Consider the following 17,305-nt stretch of genomic DNA (forward strand, 5'->3'; position numbering starts at 1 on the left):
TGACTCCTGCTCCTGATTTCTATGGTTACGGCCACAATGCTCGGCTTACGCTCGGACTGTTATTAAAGATTTGCAAGTCTTTATCGGCACTTATGCAGTTGTGACTTTCCACTCTGACCAGGGCCCGGCTGTCGCCTCAAGGGCACTCAGGGACATCATGGCTTCATTAGGGGTCCCACTCCATTACTCATCTCCATTTCACCCGAAGGAGATAGTGTTGTGGAGCGATGAAGCCGAGATTTAAAGCAATTCTTAACAGCCTGAGTAGTAGGTAGGGTTGTAGTTGGCCTAATAACCTATGTGGAGTCCAGAGAGTACTCATTAATCTGCCTAGAAGGTCCCTGGGTGAGGGGGTTGGGGGGGGGTCGTACTTCATACGAGTCCCTGTCTGGAACTCAAATGTATGTTCCAGATCTTGATGGTCCTGGCGTGGAGGTGGCAGAAACACCCTTTCAGATAAACACACGTGTCATTGTCTTACAGGAATTACAACAGTTCCGTGATGACCACGTCCTGCCAGTGCTTCCTCCTTAGGAATTAAGGAGGTACCAATAACATCTACCGGCTGGATTTCAAAGTTTGGGGATCTAGTACGTGAAAAAGTTGCTTTGAAAAAGGAGCTCGGTCCTTCTTATCGTGCACCAGTTCCAGTCCTAGGGATACACGGTACCATAACTGTTATTCTACCACTGGTGGCTAATTCTAAATAAAACCGCTTTGTCTCCATCGGCAATGCCAAGTTACACCATGTGGCCGATCCTGCACAGCAGACCAAGAGAAACAACTAGTAGTACCTGAATCCCTCTCACTACTGGTCAATGCTGATACCTCACCGAGCTTGGGGAAGGCAGAAAATGATCTTTCATTAGTTCCACTAGCATCCTTTGCAACAAGTAATCCAGAAAATGTTGATCAATCATTCTCAAATTCTACACAAACGGATGGCATTGTCTATTACGAACCACCGCTGGAGACCACTGTTATTTCTCCTCTTCAAAATAGGGATCCAGTTTTTGCACGAACTGCTTCTGGATACTTTGCCGACATCACTGACACTTTCTCTGACTCATCTGCCTCTTCTGCATCTGAACTGTCAAGAACACGTAAGATGATAATTTGGCTCAATACAAATTACTTTGTTCTCCCATTTAACTATCTGTGGCTTTCCCTGACTATATTAGCTTTCCTCCTTTTGATTGGCTTTCTTATTACTTTCTTTCTACTAATACATGGTCATTACCTTCCTGAACGATCAGTAGTTGAACTGTTGGATGAGGTCCTGAAACCCCATTTCTCTTCTCACAAGGTCCGCAGAGACTTGTCTTAAGTGAACGTTTCCGCTATACCAATTCCTGATGGTATTCTTTGGGATAAAGTCACATTTGATATGTATACGGCCCAACAGAGGTCATTCAAATACCATATGTATTTAAACTTTCAATGAATGATGTAATAATACCTGGCGATGTTTCTGATGACTGGGATGTGAAAACAGTTGATTCTATGATGACTGAGTTACAGTATTTTGCTGTATTTGAAAGTGAGGATGTTATTAATCCAAGGGGAATTATGGAGACCTGTTCTGTTATAATTATTATGGACACCATTTCATTCAAAGAGCAAGTACCCCCGAAAACTACTTTTAATTACACACAATGGGAACATTGTCCAACTCCTCCACAAGGAAGTTCTAAAATATATTCTGGAAAATTTAAAAAAAATTCTGGGCACGATGTTAGAAATGCTGAGTCATATTATTTCAAATTGCCATTTATGGAAAATGTACATATATTATTGACAGATACAAAATTCATTTATTCGGATCACTTTGTATCCCGGTAGGCTATAGAAGGCTAAGAACATTGGTTGAAGTCGATTGACTTAAAAAGTGTATGGGGAACAAAAAATTGGCAAGTAAGGGGAAAGGAATCTTTATTTAGAGCATGCCTCATACCTGTTCAAATGATATTTTTAAATGAAACTGCACAACAGACAAGTTGTTTAGGCTTAGCAAAAATTAATGATTTGAATGCGCCCAGTATACCTGCCCCTGCAAAAGTTTACAAATGACAAAAATGTATCAATGCAACAGAAGATCAGCTCGATGAATGGGTCCAAAATGGCACATTTAATGCTTCACTTTCACGTCCTGGTGGGTGGGTATTGTGGCCAATAGATACCAATGGGGGTCATAAACTTTTTGTAAACTTCACGGGGGTTTTAAAACAAGAAGGCCTGACTCTCGCTTTGTCATCTGAACACTTGGGAATAGTAACAACATACAGTGAAGGGAAACCATGCTAGCAGTGCTTGAAGGGTTACTCACTGGATGCTGTTAAAGATCATCTCAGTCTCCTGCCTAATAATACTGATTTACAGGATTTCCTGTTAGGCCCCAGAAAATAACACAGAAAGCGCTTCTTATATGCAGTCTATAATGAAATTTGGAAGCTTTCTCAACAAGAAGCTGCTGCCCGGTTAAGGCAAATATATATATACATAGTACAGAGCGGGAAGTCCTCTTTACACCATGGACCGTCAACTAAGATCCATTATGCAGTTAAGTTGGACCGTACAAACACCGAAAGCAGGTTGCGTTCCCTGGCAACACGTTAGTTTAATTTAACGTGACAACAACTAATGGCTAAGAAGGAAGCAACTTATGTCATGTTATATATTGAAAAATTAGAAAAGTTGCCTTTCACTGTGGCTGAAATACCATCTGCTGAGTGGTTAATGCAAGGGGTCATCAATCTGCCTATTTCAACACTTAAATTGACAGCCTGCTTAAAACATATTCCAGTGGGCAGACATGGAAGGCTAGGAAATAGTTACATACACAAGGTGTGGGAGCTGCCCTTCATGTACAAATGTCTGTGGCATGAAGGATGTCTGTCTTAGCGGTAGTGAATGCAAGACTTATGTCAGCCATTCTCGATGGTTTGTAAACAGCTGTCCTTGCACAGGGCTTGTTATATGAAGGGAGTCCCCTTGATTAGACCTGCGTTCAAGGTGCTCTCAAATGGTAGCTATGTGCTTAATAGTGAGAGCTGTTGTGGGATGCAGGCCGGAATAGTTTGATATTTCGGTCTCCAAAATTGTTACATGTTGCGGGAATGTACTTTTTCCCCCTACACGAGAGAGTGAAGTAGCTGAGATTTGGCCCCATATTGCTACTTCAAATGTGAATTTTGACAAGTTGAGCAGCCTCAAGGCTTTATTGTTTCTTTAACATGTGGCGCTTACATCTGCACGGGAGACCTATGTGCTTCAAGTTGCGAGGTCATCCGCAGAGATACAGTCCCTTTTAAGTACTAACTTTCTGAGACACTTTGGTGAACTCGTGGGTCCGATGTTTAACGCATCCAGTACTACTGGAATCGCACATTTCTTTAAGGCTGTTGGTTCTGGTTTCGTTAACACATTTTCCTCCATATTTGGCTTAATACCTTCAGCCATACACTCAATATTTTTCAGTATTTTGGGGGGATTTCCTATAACTTTGGCTATAATAGGTGGCATTTTGCTATTGCTGCTTTTCAGCACAATGGCTGTCCCGTTAAAACAAGGAGGACTGAAAGTGCTTCCACCAGCGCAGCTGTGTTGTGAACACATGATGCAGTACTTTGGAGCACCACTCCTGGAGCGATTGGAGTATGACTGGTCTCTGTCATTCAGACCGGTTTTGCATTGTGTGCAGCCCGTGTTTCGGTGCATTTGGTGCCCTTTTGAATGTGCACTGAAAGGTTGTCTTTCTACGCAGAGCATGCTTTCATTGGACGCTGATCGGTTGATGTTCTCGCTGAGGGCTCATTACCAGACATGCGTGTTGAGGGTGTGTTTGCTACAGGAAGCTGTTTATGAGTTGCCTTTTGTGGATCAAGCGGATCTAAACTCATTGTTGGGCACACCACGGAATGCTGCTGCCTCGGTTGGAGATCAGGCTTTGGAACACGAATGCTCCTTGGTTTTCCTTGGCGAGGAACTTTCTGCTTTACCACCTGACGAAGTGGAAGATTTCTTATCTTTAATTATCCCGGATTCAATTGGCGACTTTAAAACTGACTTTCGTCTTCCTCAGCGCCACAGTTAATATTTTAAATTGTCCTTTTCATACATGCTCAAGTGTCTTTTACTTGTCATCGTTGACTTTCCCATATAAATATGCTTTAAGATGAATTTTAGTGGCTTTTATATATTAAATTAGGTTTTGAACTGCCTTTGAACCGGCAAGAGGAGGGTGTTGTGTAGCCATTTTAGCTAATGTTTTATACACAATATCTTAGCAAATTAAGCCTGCTGCTTTGCACTTTAAGCTAGATATATTTTATTCAGCTTTGTTATATTATTTTAACATTAGCCACATTTGCAGTCTTGTTTTATTTTCTCTATCTAGCTGTTCTTCGCCTATGTCAGCACTATGTTCTTAAACAAGACATTTCTTTCACTCTGTGCTTTTCTCAAGTCTGCAGTAAGATAGGTTGCTGGCAAAAGTGGTACGTTTTGTCTCCAATGTTCACAGAAACATACATACTCTTACGTGGGGATCCTTTATTGGCACATCAGATGTTTTATTATGAAAACACTACTTTGACCCGTGTACGTTAGGGGGAGATTCCAGCCAGATGATCGCTTCGCTAAAGCTGCTTATGTAGACTACAGGCCTCTTTCTCAGGTATGAGGGATGATGTCTTCCCAGGGGGAACCTGAAAGGCAGAATTAGAGCTTAACATGCTGTGCTATAACATAACTTAGGTAGGAACTATCCCTACAAACCTTAGTGACAGTATGGTAGCGTTATTCTTGTGTTTTACTCTCCTTGTCACAATTTAATTTTATTGTGCTTCGTTGCAATACATGCTTTATTATCTAAGATGCAGTTACTTCAATTAAACCTTATTGAACTTTACTCTGCCTCTGATTGTCCTCGCATATGTGAGACTAATGTACCTGAGAGAAACGGATGAGATCTGAGTGACCACGATTCCCCTGAGGAGTCATGTATGTCATGCGCCTGGTTGCCCCAATCATCCCAGCTCTTGGGTGGAGATGAGGCACTGCTAGTTAGCTGGTACAAACCCGGATTAGGCCGACGGGTGTCACATGTTGCAGGATCAGACTCAGTAACCCAGTACAAGTGATTCTGACACCCGAATCCAGTAGTCTCATTAGGATAATGAGAACCTATGTGACATCACAAGGGGTCTCAAAGCAGTCAAATGATTAATCCTCTTTAGGGACAGGTCGTAAATTAGTGGTAGAAGGGGAAAACTCATTGAGAGACCAAACAGCCCTGACAAACTTATTTTCTGTCTGTGACAATGGTGTTACGTTTGCATAGCCCCAAATCTCAGCCCCATATGTGGCTGCTGACACGGACATAGACTTTTGTCTAGTTGAGATCCCAGGTGCATGTAATCTGCCAGCCTTACCCCCAGGTAGTCGAAACTTTTGAATTGTTCAAGTGGAGCTTCACAAATTATCGGCTTCTTTCTGGAGGACCGATGTGGGTTGGTAGTCATAAACTTGAACTTGGGCGGATTTAATTCTAAACCTCTTTCATGGCAGAAAGCAGCAAAGGTATCCAGCTCACATTATAGTCCCATAGGAGATCTTGATATTAAGTGTATCATCTGCAAACATAAGGAGTGGAACAGATACTCCAGCACTTTTAGGTGTATCGTGCCTACATTGTAACAGCCTTTTCACTGCGCCATTTATGTACAGGCTAAACAGTGTTGGCGCCAGCATACACCCTTGTCTAACGCCTTGCCTAATGGGGATTTTAGATCGAAGATCCCTTCCTCTGCTTCATCTGACTCTTGCGTATGTATCTTGGTGCAATACTCTCAGGATCCACACGAGATTGCCAGAAATTCCATATGCTTCTAAAACGTCCCATAAGGTGTCTCTCGGTACCAGATCAAATGCTGCTCGTAAGTCTATAAATGCGACATACAGGTGGTCCTACCTCAAAGATACATAATTCCAGCATATAGTCATGAATCGAAAAACCTGGTCAAGGGTACTACTTTTAGCCCTAAAGCCTGCCTGTTCCTCTGCAAGGATCGAGTTATCAAACCAAGATTGGAGTCTAGCCAGGACCTGCCTACAGAAGATCTTCTGGCATTGTGTCACTTAGGCTTATGGGCCTATAATTGGCCGGCTTGTCTCTATTTCTCTTTTTATACATTGGGATTATCACCGCCCCTTGCCACGACGAAGGAATACTCTCACCCCTCAAGATACCATTATTGAGGGAGTTGAGATAAGGGGATCAATATGTCACGTTGGGAAAGATACATATCACACAAGATACCATCAAGACCAGGGGCCTTTTCCCTTTTCATTTGTTTTAGGGCGATAGCTGTATTATTTAGGGTAAACGTCATCGCCTCCCTCTCTCAGGCGCCCAGTAGGTAAGCTTTACATTTAGGAACACCATGCTCGCTTGCTAAACCCCAGTCATGTTTCTGTGGCCTACTCCTTATATTGTACCACTCTGCATAAAGGCCCTCAAAGTGTGTCATCCACTCCTCAGGAGTAATTACTAGCTCTAGATGGCTATCTGCCATATGTGTTCCATCTGAGATGCCTTTCCAGAAGGTTTTCACATCACCTTGTGTAAGGGCTTCTGCTAGATCACCCCCCTGAGTAATTTCCCATTGTTTCTTTGCCTCTGTCAGGGTAGTTTTGTAAGCCTTCCTGGCTATTACAATCTGAGCCTGGCAGTCTGACTTAATGGCTTCCAAGAGACTATTATTGGCAATCCGACACTTTCTGGTAAACCACCTAAGGGACAATTTGGGACAAATACCTCTCTTTACTGTCTTTATAAATAGTTTGCTTATATCTCTCATCAGTTGAGTTTGCAGGTCCGGGAGATTTATTCTGCCTTTGTTTTCATAAACTAGTCGAGAAAGCTTTACATGAGGCTATAGATTTTGGTCAGGAGCATACTGTTATTCATAACAGCTGTTGATTTTAAATTCCTCCTACTCGTAGTAACCTGGACTACATCAACATTGCTAGTTGGTTTCAAATTTGCACATTTGAAAACACAAAAATCCAACATGACGCTTAATGCGTGTTGGTCACCATCTAGTCTAGCAATTACTTCCATATCTATTAAAAAGGGCCACAAGTTATTTAGCGAAATAATCTATATGAGTTGTTATTGCTCCTCTTTTTGGGCACGGGGGCAGTCAGATCTTGTATTTCCATTTACTGTTATCATACCATGTGCCATTCCTAGGTCCATTAATTGTATAGCATCATTGGATGAGTTTTTCCCAGTAACATCTAGGAGCCCTAGTCTAGAAAATGACTCAGTCTTGCCCATCTTCGGGGCTATTTGTGTGTTATAATTTTTACCGCTCCCTTGTGTAGTTTACCAAGCATGTCAGAAAGTTAGTCAACCATGGTAGAAAAGCAGCTTGATGAAACAGATCTTACATATGTGTTCATTATGCCCACATACTTAAAGCCTTGCTTGGTGGATATACATATTTCTATGCCTAAGAGATCACTACTCTCCGAGCAAACAACCTTTACTGAGGGGAAAAGGTCCAGCAGTAACCAGATCAAGAGTGCCCCTGAGGCCCTTCCTGCGGACGAGGGGATGTCATTTTTGTAAAGTTCATAAAGCCAGGCCTATGGACTTTATCGGTAGCCCACGTCTCCTGTAGGAGTATTATATGATGTAATTCTTTAAAGTTTTCCCATTCAGGATCTCCAAGCTTAGCCTTTATCCCAGCAACATTCCAGGGCAGTATTCTTTTGCAGTTGGCTTCTACCATGGGCATTCCCTTATCGTCAACAGCTTTAACTTTGATCTGGTTCTCCAAGTACAATTTACTAGGCCAATCTGTTTAAAGATTTGGGATAACCTCTGGGAGAATTTCTTCCTGCCTTATGGTCTTCAAGCTTACCATACTCTCTTCCCAAGATTTCCCTGTGAGCAGGCCCTACATTACTTGCAATTAACTCTTGTCAATCAACTTCCTGTGGTCCATTAATCCAGCCTTATGCAAGATTGGTGGCATCTAGAGGCCTAATTTCATTTGAGTCACTAAGTTTGAGTCTTATTTGTGACATTTTTGGTAGCCAAAATCTCAGTTTGAGCACCATTAGTCCCTCCACCAAATACTGGGACTTTTATCCCTGTTGTGTCATGGGAAGTATTTGTATTGTTAAGGCACCTTGCAAAGAGAATGTCTTCTCTGATAACAGACTTGCAGCCTCTAGAATGTCTTATCCAGTGGATCAGTTTGTTGGTAAGTGATTCTTATGATTCCCTCCCTTCCGGTGGCAATTTGGGAACATTATTTGTGAATATCATATTGATCATTAAAGCCATTATTCTTCCCAAATCCTCTGTTGGCTATGTGGATAATTCCCAAGTAAGTTTTCCTTTGGTCATGCTGTGGGTTGCCTTTTTGTCAATTCCCTATGTGAATTGATTTGACCATGGACCTATTGCCCCTCATATCCCTAGTTTCAGTCAAATCTTCTTTGGCTGTGCTACTGTGGTCAACATGAGGAGCCAAGTTCTCATGTTGGTAGGATTTAGTGTGTGGGGGTTGTTTTACAAATATTTGTCCCATCTGTCTCACAGAGCTTCCTTTGGCTTACTCGTTTCCCTGACCAGTGTTGTTAATTTATTCAGTTTGCTATTTAAATTGTCAGCTAATCGATAACTGCATATTTTAATTCTTTAGGGATTGCAACTGATCGATGAGAGGGATACTATTTCTTTTGTGGGGTGCCTGAAAGCCATTGTTGCTACCTCAGTGGGCTCTCCGTTATCGAATGCCGCATATCTATTGGAGCATTCCACTGTGTTAATTTTAGATGATAAAGTTGTGATTTGCTCAGACACGCAGTCCGAGTATCATTTCAGGGGATGTCGAGTTGGGTAGAGGGTTAGAGATATTCCTACTTGATGCACCCTTACTGTTGGGGGTGGGGGGACCGCACCTTTTAGTATATTGGTGAAAGGGCCTAATTCTCTTGTGGAGTAACACTTTGGATTTAACCTTAGGAGTACACCCATTACCTTACTTTCCATGGAGTTTGTCTTTATGAAAAATTAACCCCTCCACCACCTCAGTTAACTCATCAATCTCTGCCAAAGTACAATTCTCTGTCGCATGTCTAGGGATTTTCTTCACTCTCCCGCGCCCCATGGATCTATCCATTGATTTCCGTTTTACCATGACAATACCTTCCTCTTTTGCCCCTGCACTCTAGTTATCGGTATAGCATAAAAAATTGAATAAAGATAGTCTTGATTTGACTATATGAATTTGTGCAATAGAGTTCTAGGTACTGGTACAAGATCATCACGCCAAGCTATTGCATTACCTTGTTTCAATTGCACTGGACACTCCAGACCAGTGGTAAGAACTTTATATGACGGACTGGGCATGTAAATCTAGTATGATAAGGACAGAGTGATTGACTAGCGTGAAAAATAGGTGCCTGGGGTCGTGCAGCCCCTAAACCTCAGGAAGGGCCTCCTGGGGGACCAACCAGGAGGGTGGGTGGGGGAGCGCCCTGCTGTGGCTTTTCCTGGCGCTGACGGGTGCAGGATGGGCCCACCCGGGCTTGTCCCGCGTGCGCTACGGGAGTAGAGAGCTTGCTACAAAGCACCAGTAACCCAGCACAGGTGAGGTGGAGCCTTGGGTTGCCTCCAGGGACCCAAGAAGAACGCTGGGGCCTGTAGTCCTCCTGCCTCGCGATGTCTCACTGTCCCATGCTGCGGGAGTGAAGCGCTTGCTATAAAGCACCAGTAACCCAGCACAGGTGAGGTGGAGCCTTAGGCCGCCTCCAGGGACCCAAGAATAATGCTGGGCTCCGTAGTCCTCTTGCCTCCCGATGTCTCACTGTCCACTTGCTATTCACTAGAGACCCAAACCTTAAATGGATGTCCAATTGCACCTTAAGTAGGCACGGTTGACAGTCCGCAGGAGCACAGATGGAGATTTAGGCAAACCCTACCAAATTCTGTCCCCAGCGCCAGCCGACCATAATCCCACATTCTTTTTCTTATGATGGAAAATATTAACAGCAGCACCACAAAGCATCCAACATCCAAATGGAGCACAGTAGTGATTCCACCAAACGTCACTCACTGCAGCACAATGCTCCTTTTGGTGCCCGCTTCTAAACATGTGTTGTTATTCAGCTTACCGTAGGTAGGAATCCATGGGGGGAAAAAGGAAAATAAAATCACTAGCTTTCGCGAGTCGTGAGTAACGCATCCCGGGGATCTACCTTGGCCCAGGGAGTCCACACTCCCAGCTGTGCCTGTGCACTTGCATGCCAGGATCCTCACATCTCCGCTCAGGAAAAGTTTCTGAAGTGAAAGCAACCGGGCCGGGTCTGCCCATGCGGACTGAGGCGGGGCCTGCACAGGGAGACTGAGCACAGCCTCGACTGGCCTTCCGCCCTTGACAGTCGGCCGCCCCCTCCCTCTCAGCACCCCTGATACACTGCAAGTGGAACAGCGCCCTGAGGCCCTGTAGCTGCCACAGCGCTCTGGTCTCGGCGAGTTCTGGTTAACCAAGAAGAAACCAGCACATCATCTCCAGAAGGACTTTGGAATTGATGCTGCTTTTGGCTCTGCGCCGATGCCTGCTGTGGTCCCCGCTGAGTGCAACGACCGCAGCTGACACAGCAGGCCAGAAGCTGCTGCAGTGCCTCCGAAGGCCTGCCACAGCGTGAGTGCCCTGTCTCCGACGCACAATATACCTGACTCCTCCGCAGCACCTGTGGCCCTGTGGTGTGATTGCACCACCACAAAGTCGATGCCTTGGGTCTTGACCTGCTTGATTCATCGACACCGCTTTGTTGTAAGGAACTGACACCTCGCCACCTATGCCATGTCATCGCCCCTGCAACTGTAAGGAACAGACTCCTCACCTTCGCTGCCTAGCAGCAAGGAGCCGACACCTCACTTCTCCGGTAGCAGTAAGGAACCAACACCATGTTAGTTCCAGCAACACCTCTACTCCGTGCAATGTCTTTTGTTTCCTCATTTTCCAAGGTACCAGGGTCCATGCGACTGTGACTGCCCTGCACTCCCTCGCGAGTGGCAGTGGATTGTTAGGAAAGACTCTGTCAAGACAGCCCCAGATTGAAGCTATTGTGTTTCTAAGCGATTTACTAAGATTTTATTTTTGAAAAATCGTATCTTTGCTTGTGTATGCTGGATGTTTGTCATTTTGGTCTTGTTTTGCTCAGATAAATACTGGCTGTTTATCTTAACTGGTATGGAGTACTTTTGTGGTGTTTCAAGAGAGAGTTCGAGAGAGAGAGAGAAAACAAAACAAACAACTAATACTTTGCACTTTGCCTTTGAGGTAACCCTGACTGCTTGTGCCAAGCTACCAAGGGGGTGAGCAGGTGTTGTCTTAACTGTGAGGCTCCCTTATCTTGACTAGAGTGAAGGTCCCTACTTGGACAGGGTGCAAACCACTGTTAACTAGAGACCCTACCAGAAAGTGGTTACATTAATACCGTATCGATGAAGGCAATTAGTTATTGACAATTACTTACAGCAGTAAATGCAGTGAACAGAATATTGATGGTCCAATCAAGTTATCATAAGTATGATTGTGGTAAACGGAAGAAAACACATTTACATTCAAAAGTTGTAATTATTCGTAAGACATTGAAACATAAAAATTTATTTGGTAGCATCCACACAATCCTCATATGAAAACATAGCTTAAAAATGCTGCCTGTCTAGAAATCTGTGTCAAGTGTCATAGTGTCAAGTCTATGAATCCATTTGCACTCCCTGTCTCTTGGGTGGCCTTGCCGATTGGCCGACTCAAGATTGGACCGGGCCTGCGCCTGTCCGGACTGTTCTGATCACGGATCCCTGGGCCTTTGTGGCGCACAATGAATGCCCATAATTGCCGTCTGGCAAGGCAGTAGCACACAGTCGTTAAGCAGGAGCCAGAATCACACTGCACTTTTTGGATGCATAAACCAGGGCAGCACGCCCATTAATCTTCACCATGGTAGTCCTCCACAGTAGCCCGCTACTTCTCACGATTTCCCCCCATCCGAGCTGCCACTGCGAGCATGGTGACGATTGATCCTGAGGGTCAGTATGATTCTCTCTCCACTTGCTCCCCAGATGTTCTGGCAAGTCTATGGTCCCCCTTGTGCTGCACAGCAGACTCTGGCCTCTCTCGGCTGTTAGCAGCTGTTGATAGCCGCCGCCATCTTTTTATCTCTGCCACCAGTCAATTGTCTGCTGCGAGCGGCCTGAAGCAGCCTTTCTCACTCCTAATCGGCCAGTGGGTCCCTCCCACAGTAATGACCATGACAGGAGGAATTAGGGACAGGGGGGTAACAAGAACATATTTGGAAACAACCACCATCTTGCTTCCAAGCTAATTTTATTGTCTTTTTTCCAACATCCTGTGTATTCTAAAGGTGCCATGGTTTATGGATTCCCTGGGAGGGGACTGAAATAATATGCGAAATATAGGAACATTTTGAGTTTTATGAAAAAAAAAATAGGGAAAAAGTGCTCCCGATAAGTGCCTCTTTTTTCCCCCTAAAAATGGCATCCAAAAACCGTTTGCTGTACTAAAATCACCATCTGCCCTGCTTTCAGGAACATGCAGAGCTGAATCAAAAAAACAAATTTTGTACCACAGTTTTAACACTTTTCTAAGAGGTTATCTATTTTCCCTATGTTTTGTACTCTGAACCTACTTCGTTTGTGGTGGAAACCAGTATAAATCCCATGGGTGATCTCAAAGCTATAGATTTCTGAAAACTAGACAAAATTCTGAATTCAGCAAGGGTTCATATGTGTAGAACCCTCAAAGAAAAGAACTGTTTAAAAAAATAGATATATTGAAAAAGAGTAGGAAAAAATGGGCGTTTATGACAACATTTTCATCTGTCACTTTTTGTTACGATGGCAGGTTCACAAAAGCAATATATCATTACATCTGCTAGACCTTTCAGTTTGCGGGGATATATAGGGTTTGTAGGTCCTCCAAGAATCCAAACTACCCAGGGCAAACAACTGAGCTGCACCACAAAGGCTTTTCATAGAGTACCAAGTATAGACTAATTCTTCTAACGAAGTAGGCAGAGTGAAAAATGGCTATCAAAGAAACATATGTATTTCTGAAATGGGCATAAGATACAGAGTTTAGGAGCAGTGGTTATTTCTACATCTCTGAATTTGTAGGTACCCATACTAGCGTATGATTTGGAGGGTATTTTTCAAAATATCATCTTTCTTATACACTGGCTTACATTTGAAAGGCACAAATGTAGCAACATCCAATTGGTAATAACAAATGTTCTACTATTTTTTTGTTTCTACAAATCTCCCAATAAAAATGGTACCTCACTTGTGTTGGTAGGCCACTGCCTAGGAAAAGGCCCAAAACGCAAATGGACGGACCACCCAAAACTGATCCTCTTTTTCTGAAGTGGGTAGCTCTAGATTTTGGACACTTGGTTAGCTGGCACCTAGGGAAACCTAGCCAACCTGTACATTTTTAGAAACTAGACACGTAGGGGAATCCAGGATGGTGTGACTTGCGTGACTATGCTGATAAAAACTCTACCCCACTTGTGTGGCTCAACAGTTAGGGATTAAACCGAAGACAATGGGAGCACTTGCGTGGAGACCCCTATTGACCTCTGTTGCATTCCCGCCGCTAGCCCTAGGTCCAGCCACACAAGTGGGGCAGAGTTTTTATCAGTATAGGTAGGGTAACGCTGGGTGGTAGGAATTTTTTGGTTTCCTGCAGATTCCAGAAGTTTCCATCACTAAAATGTATGGAAAATGAGTGACTTCAGGCAAATTTGGAGGATGGCAGGGCATCGTGGGTAAGAAAATGGTGAGGGGTGCATTTGAAGCACACCGCCCTGGACTTCCACATGTGTCTACTTTTCAGAAGTGACTGGATCCAGTAGGTTTTTGCAGGTAGCACCCTACCCAAGCCCAAAAAGTGCAGCCGTTTACCTTTGCAAGTGGGATGATATTGGGAGTTGTTAAGCTCCCCATGCAGGTCCATACATGAAATCAACACCCAAAAGAGTCAGATCTCCTTTTGCTTGCCATTGTGATAAGATGTTTTGGGGAAGGGGGCGAGGGGAAGGGGTGGCAGAAAGACTGTGGCCATTTTGGGGGATAATAATAGTCACTGGTGCCAAGTAGGTTTTCTGCTTCCGAGGGAGGGTGGTGGGGGAGGGGCAGATTGGGGGCTATTGCCCCATCTTCCCCCAAGAGGGGCACAAAGCCTCTCCACATTTTTTGAGGTGGGGACATTGCCATGCCCATACTGGGCAGCCCCCACCAATACACAAATAAAAAAAGATCTATTCTGGTGCCTAGTGGGCTTTCTGCTCCCCCTACCTCCACTCCCAAATCCACAAGGGCAGATGGGATTGCTCCCATCCGCTTCCCATTGAACGAAATACATTTTGTTTTGCACAGCCACCGAGTGCGGTCGTTTTTACAAAAAAGTGACTGGAAGAGATTGAAAGGCACTGTGGCGTGGCACCATTTAAAAGGCGGTATGGAAGTGGGCCGGCAAAACGCCCAACGAGTCGAGGGGGGGGCAGGTGTGTGTGCCCATGTCACCCAGTGACTTTCACCCTAATTAGCTTGCTCTGTTTTAGCGCATTTATTTAATTAAATCTTCTAAGATGGCTGCCTTGTTTTGGGGTAGGACCATGTTTTAGTTTGCGTTATCAGTGTCACTGCGCTAAGGCTTCAACATCAAGCGACAAAGACAAACAAACTGTAGGTGTTCACTTTAGGTACTTTCCCTCTTCATGCTTTCGAGGGAATTGTTTGTTAATTACCGTCCCAATCACACCTTGTTATCTATTGTTTGGGAACAAACCTACGTCAGGTCCAAGTAGATCTGTATAAATACTCCTCACTTTAACAGATAGTCAGAGGGATTCTCACCAGATGCCATTGCTGCCATCAATGCTGCACGTCGCCTTGACGCTGACCCAATCTTTGTGTTCCTACGGAGTCTCAGCTACAGTCCTCATTCCAAACTAACAAGGGTTGGGGGCTCTTCTCACGGACATGGTATTGGCAGATTGAGATTTAACATATGTAGCTCTATTCTAGGTTAGAGGTTAGGCCTCTCATGCTAGGGTATTAGGACTTTTCACACACTTCATGTTATTTCATGATATTGCAAGATGGTGGGGGTCTTTGTATTAATGACTCTTGTCTTTACTATTTTATTTCTTGCACTGTTCATTATCCTAATCATTGCAGCCCATGCAACTTATCGCAGAATGTAGTTTTGCTAAATAAAACCTATTGAAACTTAACTGTATCTTCTTCATTGCCTGTGTGTGATTGAGAATGTCAGAAAGGGATAATCTCCGTTTAACCACAACGCTCCCTGAGATGTCACACTCTTGAGTCCATGCGTAAAGGGTGCCACAAATTTCCTTTTACTGTTTTGGGTTTTTGATGAGGTACTGCTTCTGAGCCGGAAGGGTTGGGACGGCAGTTGTGTTTTGTTGTAGGACTGGCATAGTCGTCTGCAAACATAAGTACTGTCATCCTTAAACCAGCAGTCTTGCCTAGAGCAAGAGTCCAACTACGACATATATATTTATTTTAGCATTTTTGGGAGGACCTGGCAGCTGCTACTTGCGACAGGCCACAGTTCATTTTGAACAGTGCTTTTGCTTCAAGAAAATGTCATGGTGTCTTTACTTACTGATCCCGGTGGAGCCTACCATCTTGAACAAGTGGGGAAAAAAAGGCCCCTGCGTTATTCTTAGGCACAAACCTACAATGTGGTGCATAATCCTACATATTTAATCATGCTTTCGCAAGCATGTCCACAGGCATGTGTGCTCATGTGGAAGGGTGTAGCTGCCAGCAGAGCAGAGTCACTGTCTTTTCTTTTTTCCCCCTTGTTTGTTGTTTTTGTTGCACATGATTTGCTTTTAGTCATTATTACACAGTGATAGTAAAAACATTGGCCATTGTTTGTTTTTCTGTGCCATCTACGAAGGCAGAAAGAGCACTTAATTCCTTAGACATCAAACCATATTTAAAATATTTGGCTAAAACTAAGAACTTCTGTAAATTAGATCAGTTATTATTTGCTCAGTTATCCTTTGCTGCTTCTTCAAAATGTCAGACACTACCAAAACTAATCTTGGCGTGTTTAATAGAAGCTTGTTTAAAATTATGTCACAAAAAGCAGGTACACCTCTAAGCTGGAGAGTGGCAGGGAGGTCCCTCAGGAAAATGTCAGACATGACTAACTAGTGCCTTTGATGGACAGTTGTAAGGCGGTGACCTGGGGTACCATGCACACCTTTCCAAATCACTACTGCTGGGGCTTCCAGGTGAAAACGGCGATTATGCTGAGACAGGTGGTGCTGCAGAAACATATCAAATAACTTGATGCTCCTCACTTTGTTCCCTTCCTTGGATATATATTTCACTGCCTTGCAGTGTAATTCAAATGTATGAATCTATGAAAGATCCAGTGCTAAAGAAATAGAACTGCTTACCTGTGACTACAGTTTTCCAGGTTTAATATCTTTCATAGATTCACATGGGCCCTTCATCCTCCCCTCATTAATGGGGCTCATCCTTCTTGTTTTTTTAATTTTACTTTGGTTAAAACCCTGAAGTAAGAGACGCCTCTGTCCAGAGCAGAGCTTAAAGAATCTCCATGTCAATTGGTTGTTTGTGTCAGCTAAAGAGATTGATATATTTCTATTTATATTTCTATTCTTGCAATGTTAACCTGTATGTTGACGATCACCACTCTTCAACATTATTACCAATAATTTCTGGCCTAATAACCAAAAATAATTCAAGCATGTGACTCTGAAGGGACACCAAGGGTGGAGTTCTATTGTTACAGATAGAAGCACTGTTTTTCCTCTCACTGCAAGTGAGCTTGGTCAAGGCTGTCTTCACCATGGTGTTCCTGGCTATCTCTGTGATCCTTCATTTCCAGTATTGCAGGTTGCTATATTTCCTTCCTGGAGTAGGCTTGGATTGGTGACTTAAAAGCTATAGTCTATCTCCCTCCAGTGAGGTATCTTGAAATACCAAAAACCAATCAAGTCACAGATACATTTGTTATGAAATACTCACCTGGTTAAGGGTGTCAAGATTCATGTGTATGTCTCCTGTTTCCAGGTAATGTTTTGAGGGTTTCCATTCTCTGTGCCCCCATGATTGGACTTTGTCTTAAGCTTTCCTCATTACTTTCTCAGTAAGTGCCTTCAACTTCATCAGGTTCTTAAGGCAGGA

The 17,305-nt window shown here is 43.7% G+C and overlaps 1 protein-coding gene across 1 annotated transcript in view; it reads left to right on the top strand.

Annotated features, from left to right (window-relative positions):
- ROGDI (rogdi atypical leucine zipper) overlaps positions 1-17,305 on the top strand; it is a 590,903-nt gene that overhangs the window by 123,485 nt on the left and 450,113 nt on the right. The gene's annotated exons all lie outside the window — the stretch shown is intronic.

The sequence above is a fragment of the Pleurodeles waltl genome, chromosome 10 (genome assembly GCF_031143425.1).
Source record: "Pleurodeles waltl isolate 20211129_DDA chromosome 10, aPleWal1.hap1.20221129, whole genome shotgun sequence".
Classification (NCBI taxonomy): Eukaryota; Metazoa; Chordata; class Amphibia; order Caudata; family Salamandridae; genus Pleurodeles; species Pleurodeles waltl.